We start from the raw sequence: 11,464 nt of genomic DNA, 5'->3' as shown, positions 1-11,464 counted from the left end.
TCCTTAGCTTTCTCATCTGCAAATTAGAGGTTATAACAGTGTATATCTTACAGAGGATTCAATGAGTTAATAAATGTGACGTTCTTTTTTTTAAGATTTATTTATTTCTTTTAGAGAAAAAGAGAGAACATGCGTGCGTGAAGGGGGAAGGTGCAGGAGAGAATCTTCAAGCCGACTCCCCCCTGAGCACAGAGCTTGACCCGGGGCTTAATCTCATGACCTTGAGATCGTGACCTGAGGCTAAACTAAGAGTCAGAAGCTCAACTGACCGAGCCACCCAGGTGCCCCTAACTGTAAAATTCTTAGAACAGAAAGCGATATAGAGTAAGTACGTACAATGTTACTAAGATTTATGTTTAAAAAAAGAATATTTTTATTTGCTTGTCTACATACAATATATCTGTGGAAGATTCACAAATGCACTAATAAGCATGGTTGTTTGTGAGGAATAGAGGGAGACAGACTTACCACTGTAAACCTTTTAGAGAACAGTTTCAAGTTTAATTGGGAAAGACATATGTCTGCAGTAACTAAACTCACGGTACATTATTTAACTTCATCTAAGATTAAATACTTTAGTGAGGAACCTTAGAAATGCCTTTCAAGTATGGTTAAGTATGAGCTGTCAGAACCATTCCATAGGCTAAGGATATAGGCTAAGCTTTGTTAAGTCTTCGAATAGTATTCATCCCAATACAATGGAACTAGGTAAGCAATTTAGTAAATGAAAGCATTGGGGGAAAATAGCCCAAAACGTGCTTGGAAGGATAAGCATGGTCAAACATTATGTAGGCATGTTGTAGGGTTTGCATTTTATCAAACATGTTGAGAAATCTTTGAAAGGTTTTAGGCTGGAAAATGACTTGAGTCCATTTACATTTTAAGTAGAACTTTGTCCCTGCTTTGTGATAACCAAATGGACAAAAACTACACTGAAGACTATTACAGTGGTCCAGATCAGAGGGATGGTGACTCAGACTAGGCTGGTGGCCGTGTAAATGGAGGGAAGTGGCCCGAGCTAGCTGTAATATGAAATAAAATACTTTGGTCTGGCAATAGATCTGAGGTGAGATATGAAGGGAAGAGAAGTGTTAGAGCTGATCTGTAAATTTCTGGCTTGAGCTTCAGGGTAGATGACAGCTTTTAATGAGATGGGGGGGTAAGAAAAAAGGTTATTTTTCTTATCACAATCCTAATAACTGAGAAAAATGGGTGCTTTAACTAGAGGATGTTTCTGTCTTCTTAAACCAAACAAAAGCAACATCTTCAGTATAAAAGTTTTCATATACTTGGAAAACAATGTTAAGTAGCAGATGTGAACATGCGGGATCAAGACAGCTGAGCGCAAGCTGAATGGCTTTCTACGAAAACATGAGAAATTGAGGGGAGACAGCTCTGCATGGGGTGCGGGGAGATTGAGAGGCCCTCAGCCCTTGTAGGAATAGTAGCTGAAGACCACATCATAATGCCCCTAGCTAGTGGAGCGTGAGCTACTCTAGCTGTGTCCTGCCAAGCCAAGGAGCCATCAAAGAGGTCAGTTCTCAAGTTTAAGCAGTCCAGGCCATATTATCGTACTATCGTCTTGGTCAAATGAAAATGGATCTTAAAAAAAAAAAAGAAAGAAAGAAAATGGATCTTGAAAAGGAGCCTTCATCTTAAGAAAGAGATAAGAGAACTTTTCCACCCCCATTTGATTCTTGAATACCTTTTTTTGAAATCATACCAATATTCAGCAGTACCACTGTTGGGAAATTCTTCTTTAATCCACTTAGTCTCTGAATTATGTTTTAATTAAACCACTGTCTCCATCCTGACCTTAAGAAAGCTAGAAAACAGTCAGAGTCATCATCTTTGTGGAAATAATTTTAAGTTAACACTCGTAAAGGCTAGTGGAACCCAGAGGTCAGATGTCCCCATATGATCTGTTTTTCCTCTTTATGATGCTTGTCTGTTTTTCCTCTTTATGATTCTTAACCACCCCAAACTCAACACTAGTTGCATTCCCTAAAGGGAATTCACTTATATTAAAAGCATTAGTGAGCAGTGCAGATTTTGTTGAAGACTTTTGAGTGGGCAGTTGTTGTACTGCCCTTAATCAGTACAGGCCCTAATCACACACCACAGAGCAAACTAATTAAAAAATTCTCATTAGACATGCTATCCTAAGTCCCTTCTTCCCTCACCGTCTCCCCAGGGAGTTCTCCCTGGCCTTTCCCTTGCAGGGTGCTCCATTTCTCAGTGCTCCCCACCAAACCTCAATACCTCCCCCATTTGATTGGATTTTTTCCCTCTGAAGTGTAAACTACAACCTACCACGGTTGTTCAATAATAAGTCCTCAAGGAGTGGAAGACGTTATCTTTTTCTCTCACAATTTTTGAAGTTCTTGGGTTTTGCTTGGCTTAGCTAAATTCAGTACACATGGCATCCTTCCAACTTTGCAGCCACAGGTACGATTTTTTAAAAACCGATTCCTCTAGTACCAGCACAAGGAAAACAGGAAGATTCCGTTAAATGTACGTGGTGCACCTACCTGGGCTCTTTGAGGAGGCAGTTCCCCAGAGAGTAAGTTGAGGCCAAGCCACAGAGCACCACAGGGACTCAAAGGATGAGAGCCAGAGGAGATTGTGGATGCTCACTCACTGATGATCAAAGCCAGAGATGGGGCGAATAAGAAGACCACAGGCCCACAAATGAATGTGCAGGACTCCAGGTTCCAGACATGGTCACCCATTTGTCCTGTGTATTATTAGCATTTACTGTAGGGTGGATATGAACATGAAAGAGCTAAAATACCATCCAGTCTTTCTCCACCTGAACCACAGAATACAAACATATTTAGAACAGCTATTTCCCTAAGTCTCCCAAGAATGGTACATAATTAGTACCATTCTAGATGCAAAGGAAAGAAGTTAATTCATGGCATGCAAAGGATGTGTTAAGTCAGTGGTTTCCAACGCTAGTCAGTATCAACCACCCCCCAAGGGCTTGTTAAAACACAGATTGCTGGAGCCCACCATCATAGTTTCTGATCCAGCTGATATAGTGTGGAGCCTGAAGAAAACGTGCATTTCTAACAAGCTTCCAGGCATTGCTGTGCTACTCATCTGGGACCACAGTTGGAGAACTAGCACCTTAAGACAATAGGGAATAATTCCCTTGGAGATTCTGGTTGCTAAAGGTCGAACTGCACTAAATCATGTGTAGTTTCTCTTCCATGCATATCAGTGTTCTGACTTAACGATTTCAGTGCCATCCCTTCTATACCAAAGGTTCTGAGTATGACATTTAGAAGCCATTATGAAATTTTAAGCAGAACTGAGCAATATGTAGACCTTGCCCTTGATATTGATTTTTAATTCTTTCCTCCAAAGTGCATTTATCAAACTTAACACCATAATAGCAGAATAGATGGTCCATAACTGAAAATAAAGTGGCTCTGAAATATAACCGAACTGTGGATATTATACCACACCGGTATGCTGATTAGCCAATCAATTTTAATTGACCTCCAGTAATGTACTTGGGACACATGACTTGTCACAGCACAAATGCATAGGACACCTTTTCTACCACAATCCAGTAGGAAAAAGAGATGAGGAGTATACAAATACCTCCAACAGTGGAGGAGCATTTTAATGGCACTAACCAAAAAGGCTATATGAGTTTGTAAGGGCAAATACAAATTCAAAAAAATTGTTTTAAGTCTCTCTAGTATATAAAAAAAAGGAAGAGACTTCCCACTTCCCTTTTCTTAGAGCATTTACTTTAGAAAATTTGTATTTCTAAATTCTTTTTCTGCCTCTTCGCGACATATATAAATCTTTATAAAAGCTAAATAAGCCTCTTGACAGTTTTACAACCCAGAAATGTTTTTCTCGAGGATTTGGGAGCCATCTCTTTAAAAGATGCCTGGGTGGCTCAGTCAAACATCTGCCTTTGGCTCAGGTCATGATCCAGGGTCCTGGGATTGAGTCCTACATTGGGCTCCCTGCTCAGTGGGGAGCCCGCTTCTCCCTCTGCCTGCCGCTCCCCCTGCTTGTGCTCACTCTCTCTTTCTCAGTCTGACAAATAAATAAAATCTTTAAAAAATAATAAAATAAAATGTAATTGAAGAAGATATCACCCCTATCTCCCAGTTTTCATGGTAGGGTAGGATCCTAACTTTGACAGGGCACCTGACTCCAAGTTGCAAAATTACCTCTTGCGGTAAAGATACGAAAGTTTTTTTTCTTTGGACCAAGGCAGTTAGCAAACACAGATAGCCACCCCATTACCAGATGAATTCAGGATGGACTATGTGTGACAAAAGGCACTGTCAAGGCTTCTTTCTCGAGAACTAGTTCTTTATCTTCAGAGCATGCGTGCAGTGGCTTATACCTGGTTGGCTGTATAAAAGGTGAGATTTCTTTCTGTCTTTGCAACTGGATAGCAGATGGCCTGTGATGCCCATCACAGTCTGGTTCAATAACCAAAATGTTTTCTTTTCTTCCTATATTTATTGGAGAGGAATTTCTGCACTGGCAGGAGATTTTTTTTTTATTATTCTTAATTATATTTCCTCCAAAGTTCAGGGTGCAGAAATAACATTTCTGACAAGATAAAGGTCAGATGGGAGAAAGACTCCTAAGGGAGAGACCTGGAAGATGGGGTAGGATGTTGATTGGAGAAAAGAGGTAAGAGAGCGTTTCAGGCAGAGCACATGATCCCAGCAAGGGCTAAAATGGTACAATGCAAAAATGTTCAAGGAAGGGTGGGGAAATCAACTTAACTAGACTGAAGGACTGCTCACTTGAGAAACAGACTTAGAAGAATGGGTCCTGAGTACAATGCCAAAGCATCTGTCTCCTCTCAGAGCTTGTAATCAAAGCATACAGGATTAACAGGACTCCCCAAAGCAACCAAGTATCAAGTGAAGATAAACAACTCAACACAAACTTCATCAAAGAAATCAAAGAAAACTGTTTTTCAGTGGGAATGGCCCAGTCTTAGAATTTCATTTAGAAAGCTAAAGAATCTTTCAGGTCCCATTTATCAGTGTTTTAATCCCAATAATTTAGTCAACAAATTTTTACATAATATCCACTTTGTGCTAGGTACTGAGCCAAGTACTGAAAAGATGGAAATAAATAAAAGAAAAATGGTTTCTGCATTCAGAGAGCTTATAGACTATTGGGTAAGTACTAATGTAATACTTAGATTTATTAACCTCTTTGCTGTTAGGCATTGTGCTAGGCACCTAACCCGACTCTCGACTGCTTTTTTGGGGGGTCCCTTAGGATCAGGACCCTGGACCATAACCTGAGCCAAAGGCAGATGTTTAACTGATAATAACCATTCATAGATGCGGAAACAGCCTCAGAGAGTTTAAACTGCTCAGGCTTATGTAGTCTGAAATGCAAGGTATGATTACAAATGCAGTTCTTTTGAGTTCAGAAGGCCAAGTGCTTTGTAGGGCCGCCAAGTGCTAAAAGCACACATTCCGGCCCTGTTCTCAACCTCAGCAGGCAACAAGTCAGTCCTTTATTAAGCTTATCAGCTATAGGTTTCTTGTAGGTGCCCTTTATCAATTTGAGGAAGTTCCCTACTATTTCTAGTTCACTGAAAGTTTGTATCATTAAAGGATGTTGAATTTGGGGCGCCTGGGTGGCTCACTTGGTTAAGTGGCTGCCTTCAGCTCAGGTCATGATCCCAGAGTCCTGGGATCCAGCCCCACATCGGGCTCCCTGCTCAGCGGGGAGTCTGTTTCTCCCTCTCCCTCTCCCGCTACCGCACCCCCTTGTGCTCTCTCACTCTCTGTGAAATAAATAAAAAATAAAATCTTTAAAAAAAAAGGGGATGTTGAATTTTGTCAAATGCTTCATCATCTGTTAAAATGATCAGATGATGTTTTAGTGTATTCTGTTAATATAGTGATTTACATTGATTCATTGCAAATGTTAAATCAACCTTACATTCCTAGGATAAACTCTAATTGGTCATGACATATCTTCCTTCTTGTTGGATTCCATTTGCTTTTTATTTTTTACTAAAGTATAACTGACATAGGAGATCATATTTGTTTCAGGTATACCATATAATGATTCAATATTTGTATATATTACAAAATGATCACCACAATAAGCACATACATAGTTGCAAAAATTTATTTTTCTTGTGATGAGAACTTTTAAGATCTCTCATAGCAACTTCCAAATATGCAAGACGGTATTATCAACTACAGTCACCATGCTGTAGATCATGTCCCCATGACTTACTTTTTTATTCCTGGAAGTTTGTACTTTTGATCCCCTTTGCCCATTAGCTAATATTTTGTTAGTGATTTTTATATCTATAGTTATGAGAGATAATGATCATTAGTTTTCTTGTAATTTCTTTGAATGTTTTAATATAAAAATAATGCTAGCATCTTAGAATAAGTTGTGAAGTGATCACTTCTATTTTCTGAAAAAATTTGTATAAGGTAAGTTTTTTCTTCATGAAATTTTTCATAGACCACCATTGAAACCATTGGGACGTAGATTTGTCTCAGTGAGATAGTTTTTGATAATAAATTTGATCTTTAATACATATAATAGGGTTATTGAGATTTTCTGTTTTTTCTTTTGTCATTTTTGGTAAGTTGTATTTTCCAAGAAATTTGTCCATTTTGTCTAAGTTTTTTTAACATGTTGGCATAAAAAATAAAAAGATGCTCATAATATTTTCTTATTATCCTTTTAATTTTTGAAGGATCTGTAGTTGATAATCCCTCCTCATCCCTGCTAATAGTGATTTGTGTTCTCTCTCTTTTTTTCATCAGTCTCATTATAAGTTCGGCAATTTTGTGGATCTCTTCAAAGGACCAGCTTCTAGATTTGTTAATTTTCTCTATTGTATGTTCTCTTTCAATGACTTACTCTCTTCTCTTTATAATTTCCTTCCTTCTACTAACTTTATTCTTACTCTGCTCTTCTTTTCCTAGTTTCTTAACGTGGGATCTTAGTCCTTGATTTTAAATCTTTCTTCTTTCCTAATATAAGTATATAAATCTATACATTCCTTCTCAAGACTGCTTTCTCTGCTTCTTATAAGCTTTGGCATGTTGTATTCATTGTCATTCAGTTCAAAATATTTTCTAATTTCCTTTGTGATTTTGTCTTCGGCCCATGAATCATTTAGAAATATGGGTATTTCATGTGCTCACTTCAGCAGCACATATACTAAAATTGGAACAACACCAAGAAGATTAACCTGGCCCCTGCAGAAGGATGACATGCAAATTCATGAAGCATTACATGTTAAAAAAAAAAGAGGGGCCTCTGGGTGGCTCAGTTGGTTAGGTGACTGCCTTCAGCTCACGTCATGATCCTGGAGTCCTGGGATCAAGTCCCGCATCGGGCTCCCTGCTCGGCAGGGAATCTGCTTCTCCCTCTGATCCTCCTCCCTCTCATGCTCTCTGTCTCTCATTCTTTCTCTCTCAAATAAATAAATAAAATCTTTAAAAAAAAAAAGAAATATGCTATTTAATTTCCATGGTTTTTCTGGATCTCTTTTTATTATTATTTTTAAATTTTTTATTAACATATAATGTATTATTTGTTTCAGGGTACAGGTCTGTGATTCATCAGTCTTACACAATTCACAGCACTCACCATAGCACATACCCTCCCCAATATCCATCACCCAGCCACCCCATCCCTCCCACCCCCCTCCACTCCAGCAACCCTCAGTTTGTTTCCTGAGATTAAGAGTCTCTTATGGTTTGTCTCCTTCTCTGGTTTCACCTTGTTTCATTTTTCCTTCCCTTCCCCTATGATCCTCTGTCTTGTTTCTCAAATTCCTCATATCAGTGAGATCATATGATAATTGTCTTTCTCTGACTGACTTATTTTGTTTAGCATAACACCCTGTAGTTACTAATTTCAGTTTAATTCTATTGTGGTCAAAGAATACACTCTGTATGATGTAAGTCCTATTAAATTTATTGAGACTTGTTTTGTGGCCCAGCAGGTGATCTGTCATCATGAATACACCATGAGCATATGTAAAGAATGCGTAGTCTACAGTTGTTGGATGTAGTGTTCTATAAACATCAATCACATCAAAGGGGTCAACGGTGTTGTTCAGATATTCTGGGGCTCTCCTGAATTATTTTGTCCAGTTGTTCTATCAAATCCTGGAAGAGGAGTGTTATTTGTAAAATACTGTAAATGTGGAATTATCTATTTCTTCCTTTCATTCTGTCAATGTTCGCTATATGTATTTTGAGATTTTGTTGTTAAAGACATATATACTTATAATTGTGTCTTTCTGATGAACTGTTCCTTTTATCATTATGAAATATCCTTTTTGTTTCTGGTAACATTCTTGTCTTGAAGTCTATTCTATGTAATATTTAAAATAATGATTTTATTCTTCTTGTGCATACAGTTTGCATTTCGTGTCTTTTTCTTTTAATCTGTATGTGTCTTTATATTCAGAGTGTGCATCTTCAGGAAGAATATAGTGTCTTGCTTTTTATCCACTCTGTTTATATCTGTCTTATAATTAGAGTGATTATACATTAACATTTAATATAACAATTAATTTGTTTGGATTTAGGCTCCCATTGTATTATCAGTTTTTCTCGGTCTAATTTTTCTTTATTTTTTAAATATCATTTCCACTTTCTTGCCTTCTCTTTGATTCTTTGAATATAAATTTAGCATTTCATTCTAACTCATCAGTTGGCTTTGGCTGAATTTCTTTTTCTAAGCAGCTACTCAAGGGATTACAAAAAACAGACCTCGCCTGGGCTCTGAGATTCTCCCCATACTATCTGGCCCACAGAAAAAAAAACACTTTTTTTGGTTCCTGGCCAGAAAGACAAGGTTTCCTGCAGTGATTTAGCTGTCAGTGCTACTGTGACCATATTGCCTTTCCATGAAATGTGGCCTGCTCTTAAAACAAAGAGGAACAACAACAACAAAAAAGTTAAACACAAATACAACACTATGTAACCACCACATGATTTAATTCCTCTCCAAAACCTGCATTCTTTTGTTCACCTTTCAGATCTCAAGGTGTTGTCTTTGTATTTCGTACAAACCGTTTCATGAGAACAGGCTGTAGGAGTTTTTTAGCACCAGAGCAGAACCAGAGCTCTTTCTTTAGCCTTGGATTTGTTCAATTAACTGGAATGCATAACAGAAATTTTCTTAAGAAAGGAAGAGTAACTATTACTTTTCGGAGTTTTTGCTGATCGCAGGATATCTCTGACTTTTGAGCACCCAAAACATTTGACAAAGTATAGAATTTTTACATCATCTTATTTCCCCCTTAGAAGATGGTTGATATTATTCCATTGTCTTCTGTGATTAAATATCATGGGGGAATAATCTGAAGCCTGCTTCACGTTTTTGTTTTTACACTTAATGCTCCTTTTCAACCTGGATACTTACAATTTATTTTTTAATTTTTTTCTTCCTCTTTTGATATTAAAATTCTTGCCAGGATATTCCTACATGTTGAATATTTTGTTAACTTTACCAAGAACAAAAGAGAGCCTTCTCAAATTTTGAATTTAAGGTTTTATTTAGCTCTGGTTGGTTCTTCCTCACTGTCAGCCAATGCCATGTCCTTGTTTTTCTCATTTAATTTATTGAAACAAAATCTCTACTCTCTCTTTCCCATCTATCATCTTCCTGATCAGTTTCTTCTCTTCAGTTTTCCCCTCTGTATTCTGAAAGTGTTCCAGGTTTGTTTTCTACAACATGACAGAGTTTTTAGCCTTCGACTGTCACTGCTATAAAAATACTCTATCATATTTCAGATTTTTATGCATTATTTATGTAAGCCAGAACATTTTGCATTTCTATCCTCACTTTAATGTGTCCCTCAATCTTTGTGTTGTAGAGATTTTTTTTTTTTTGTCTTTTTTGTCTTTTAGGAAAGAAACCAATAACTGATTTCTAAAATGTTCTTTGGGGCATCAGTTGGTTAAGTGTCTGACTCTTCTTTTTTTAAAGATTTATTTATTTATTTGAAAGAGAGAGTACAAGGGGGGGTGGGGGGGTCAGAGGCAGAGGTAGAAGAAGGGAAGGGAAGCAGACTCCCAGCTGAGCATGGAGCCCAGTAAAGGGCTTGATCTTAGGACCCTGAGATCATGACCTGAGCCAAAACCAAGAGTCAGAGGCTTAATGGACTAAGCCACCCAGGCACCCCTAAGCATCCTACTCATTTTTTTTTTAAGATTTTGAGAGAGAGAGAGAGAGCACTAGCGGGGGACGGGGGCAGGCGGGTAGACATAGGAGAAGAAGGCTCCCCACTGAGAAAGGAACCAGACATGGGGCTCAATACAAGGATTCCAGGATCATGACCTGAGCAGAAGGCAGATGCTTAACTGACTACACCACCCAGGCGCCCCAATGTCCCACTCTTGATTTCAGCCCAGGTCATAATCTCAGGGTCATGGGATCAAGGACTGCATTGGACTCCACCCTCAGTGGGGAGTCTGCTTGAGATTCTCTCTTTCCATCTCCCTCTGTCCCTTCCCCACCTCTAAAATGAATAAATCTTAAAAAATAAATAAAAATTAAATATAAAAAATTAAAAAATAAAATGTTCTTTTTTTGTGAAAAAAATCATTTTCAGATATTTGCTCTTCTCATAATCATCAACAGAGCATTTGTTGTACCTATGCTGCATTCTTTGTATAGTATCCATAGAGTTTTTCTGTTTACTTACTTCAAATAGAGAGACCTCTACTTAGAATTTGGCGACAATGTGGGATGTCCTTAGCTCTCCAGTGCTGGCACCTCCTCCTCTCAGACCTAGATAAGAATGTCAGGTAAACCTGGACAGCTACTAATTTAATTAGTAGAGTCTAACAGTATTCATTTAGCATGAGTCTGCTGTCCTGAGACTGGATGTTCACTTGATCCAACAGCTGGAGATCTCTACTGCTAATTCAGATGTTTACAGCTTTTGTTCCGGTGAACTGTAGTACATGGAGCATTAAATCCTAAATGAGCACTGCTCCCCAGAACCCTGCCTGTCTCTGCAACTGTTTGGTGAATTTCTTCAATGACAAAGAATCCTAGGATACAATGAACCTCTGCCCAACTTCTACTCCTATCGTATTTGTGGCTAGGAATATTAATTTCTCAGTGAATAGAGAAAAAAAGGATCAGGAGTCTGAGTTTTGGAGTAAAACTCACTGTTTTCCAGTGAACTCCTGTGTCCCAGATTTAGGAGGCATCACTTAAAGTCTTCCTCAATTCTCTGAGGGGCTCCGAACTGTCTGTTTGCATAAGGTGGACAAGAAGGTGAGTGATCTAAGATGATGCTCCTTGAACATCTTAAAATGGTGTGTTCTGAAGAAATTCCACTCCAACTCTGACATCTTTTATCTTCATTTTCCAGTGTGCTTGCTAGTTTTTATCTTTTTCTATTTCTTTAAAGCTATTTTAATAAGAAGTTGGGAGGAGAAATATCAGGTCTGGC

The 11,464-nt window shown here is 38.2% G+C and overlaps 1 non-coding gene across 1 annotated transcript; it reads left to right on the top strand.

Annotated features, from left to right (window-relative positions):
• The first annotated feature begins 7,176 nt into the window (after positions 1 to 7,176).
• LOC113919048 lies at positions 7,177 to 7,283 on the top strand. The gene has a single exon (XR_003518791.1). It is a non-coding gene; the product is annotated as a U6 spliceosomal RNA (small nuclear RNA).
• Positions 7,284 to 11,464: the final 4,181 nt, after the last annotated feature.

This window comes from Zalophus californianus, chromosome 1, assembly GCF_009762305.2.
Source record: "Zalophus californianus isolate mZalCal1 chromosome 1, mZalCal1.pri.v2, whole genome shotgun sequence".
Classification (NCBI taxonomy): Eukaryota; Metazoa; Chordata; class Mammalia; order Carnivora; family Otariidae; genus Zalophus; species Zalophus californianus.
This window is presented reverse-complemented; position numbering and strand designations above follow the sequence as displayed.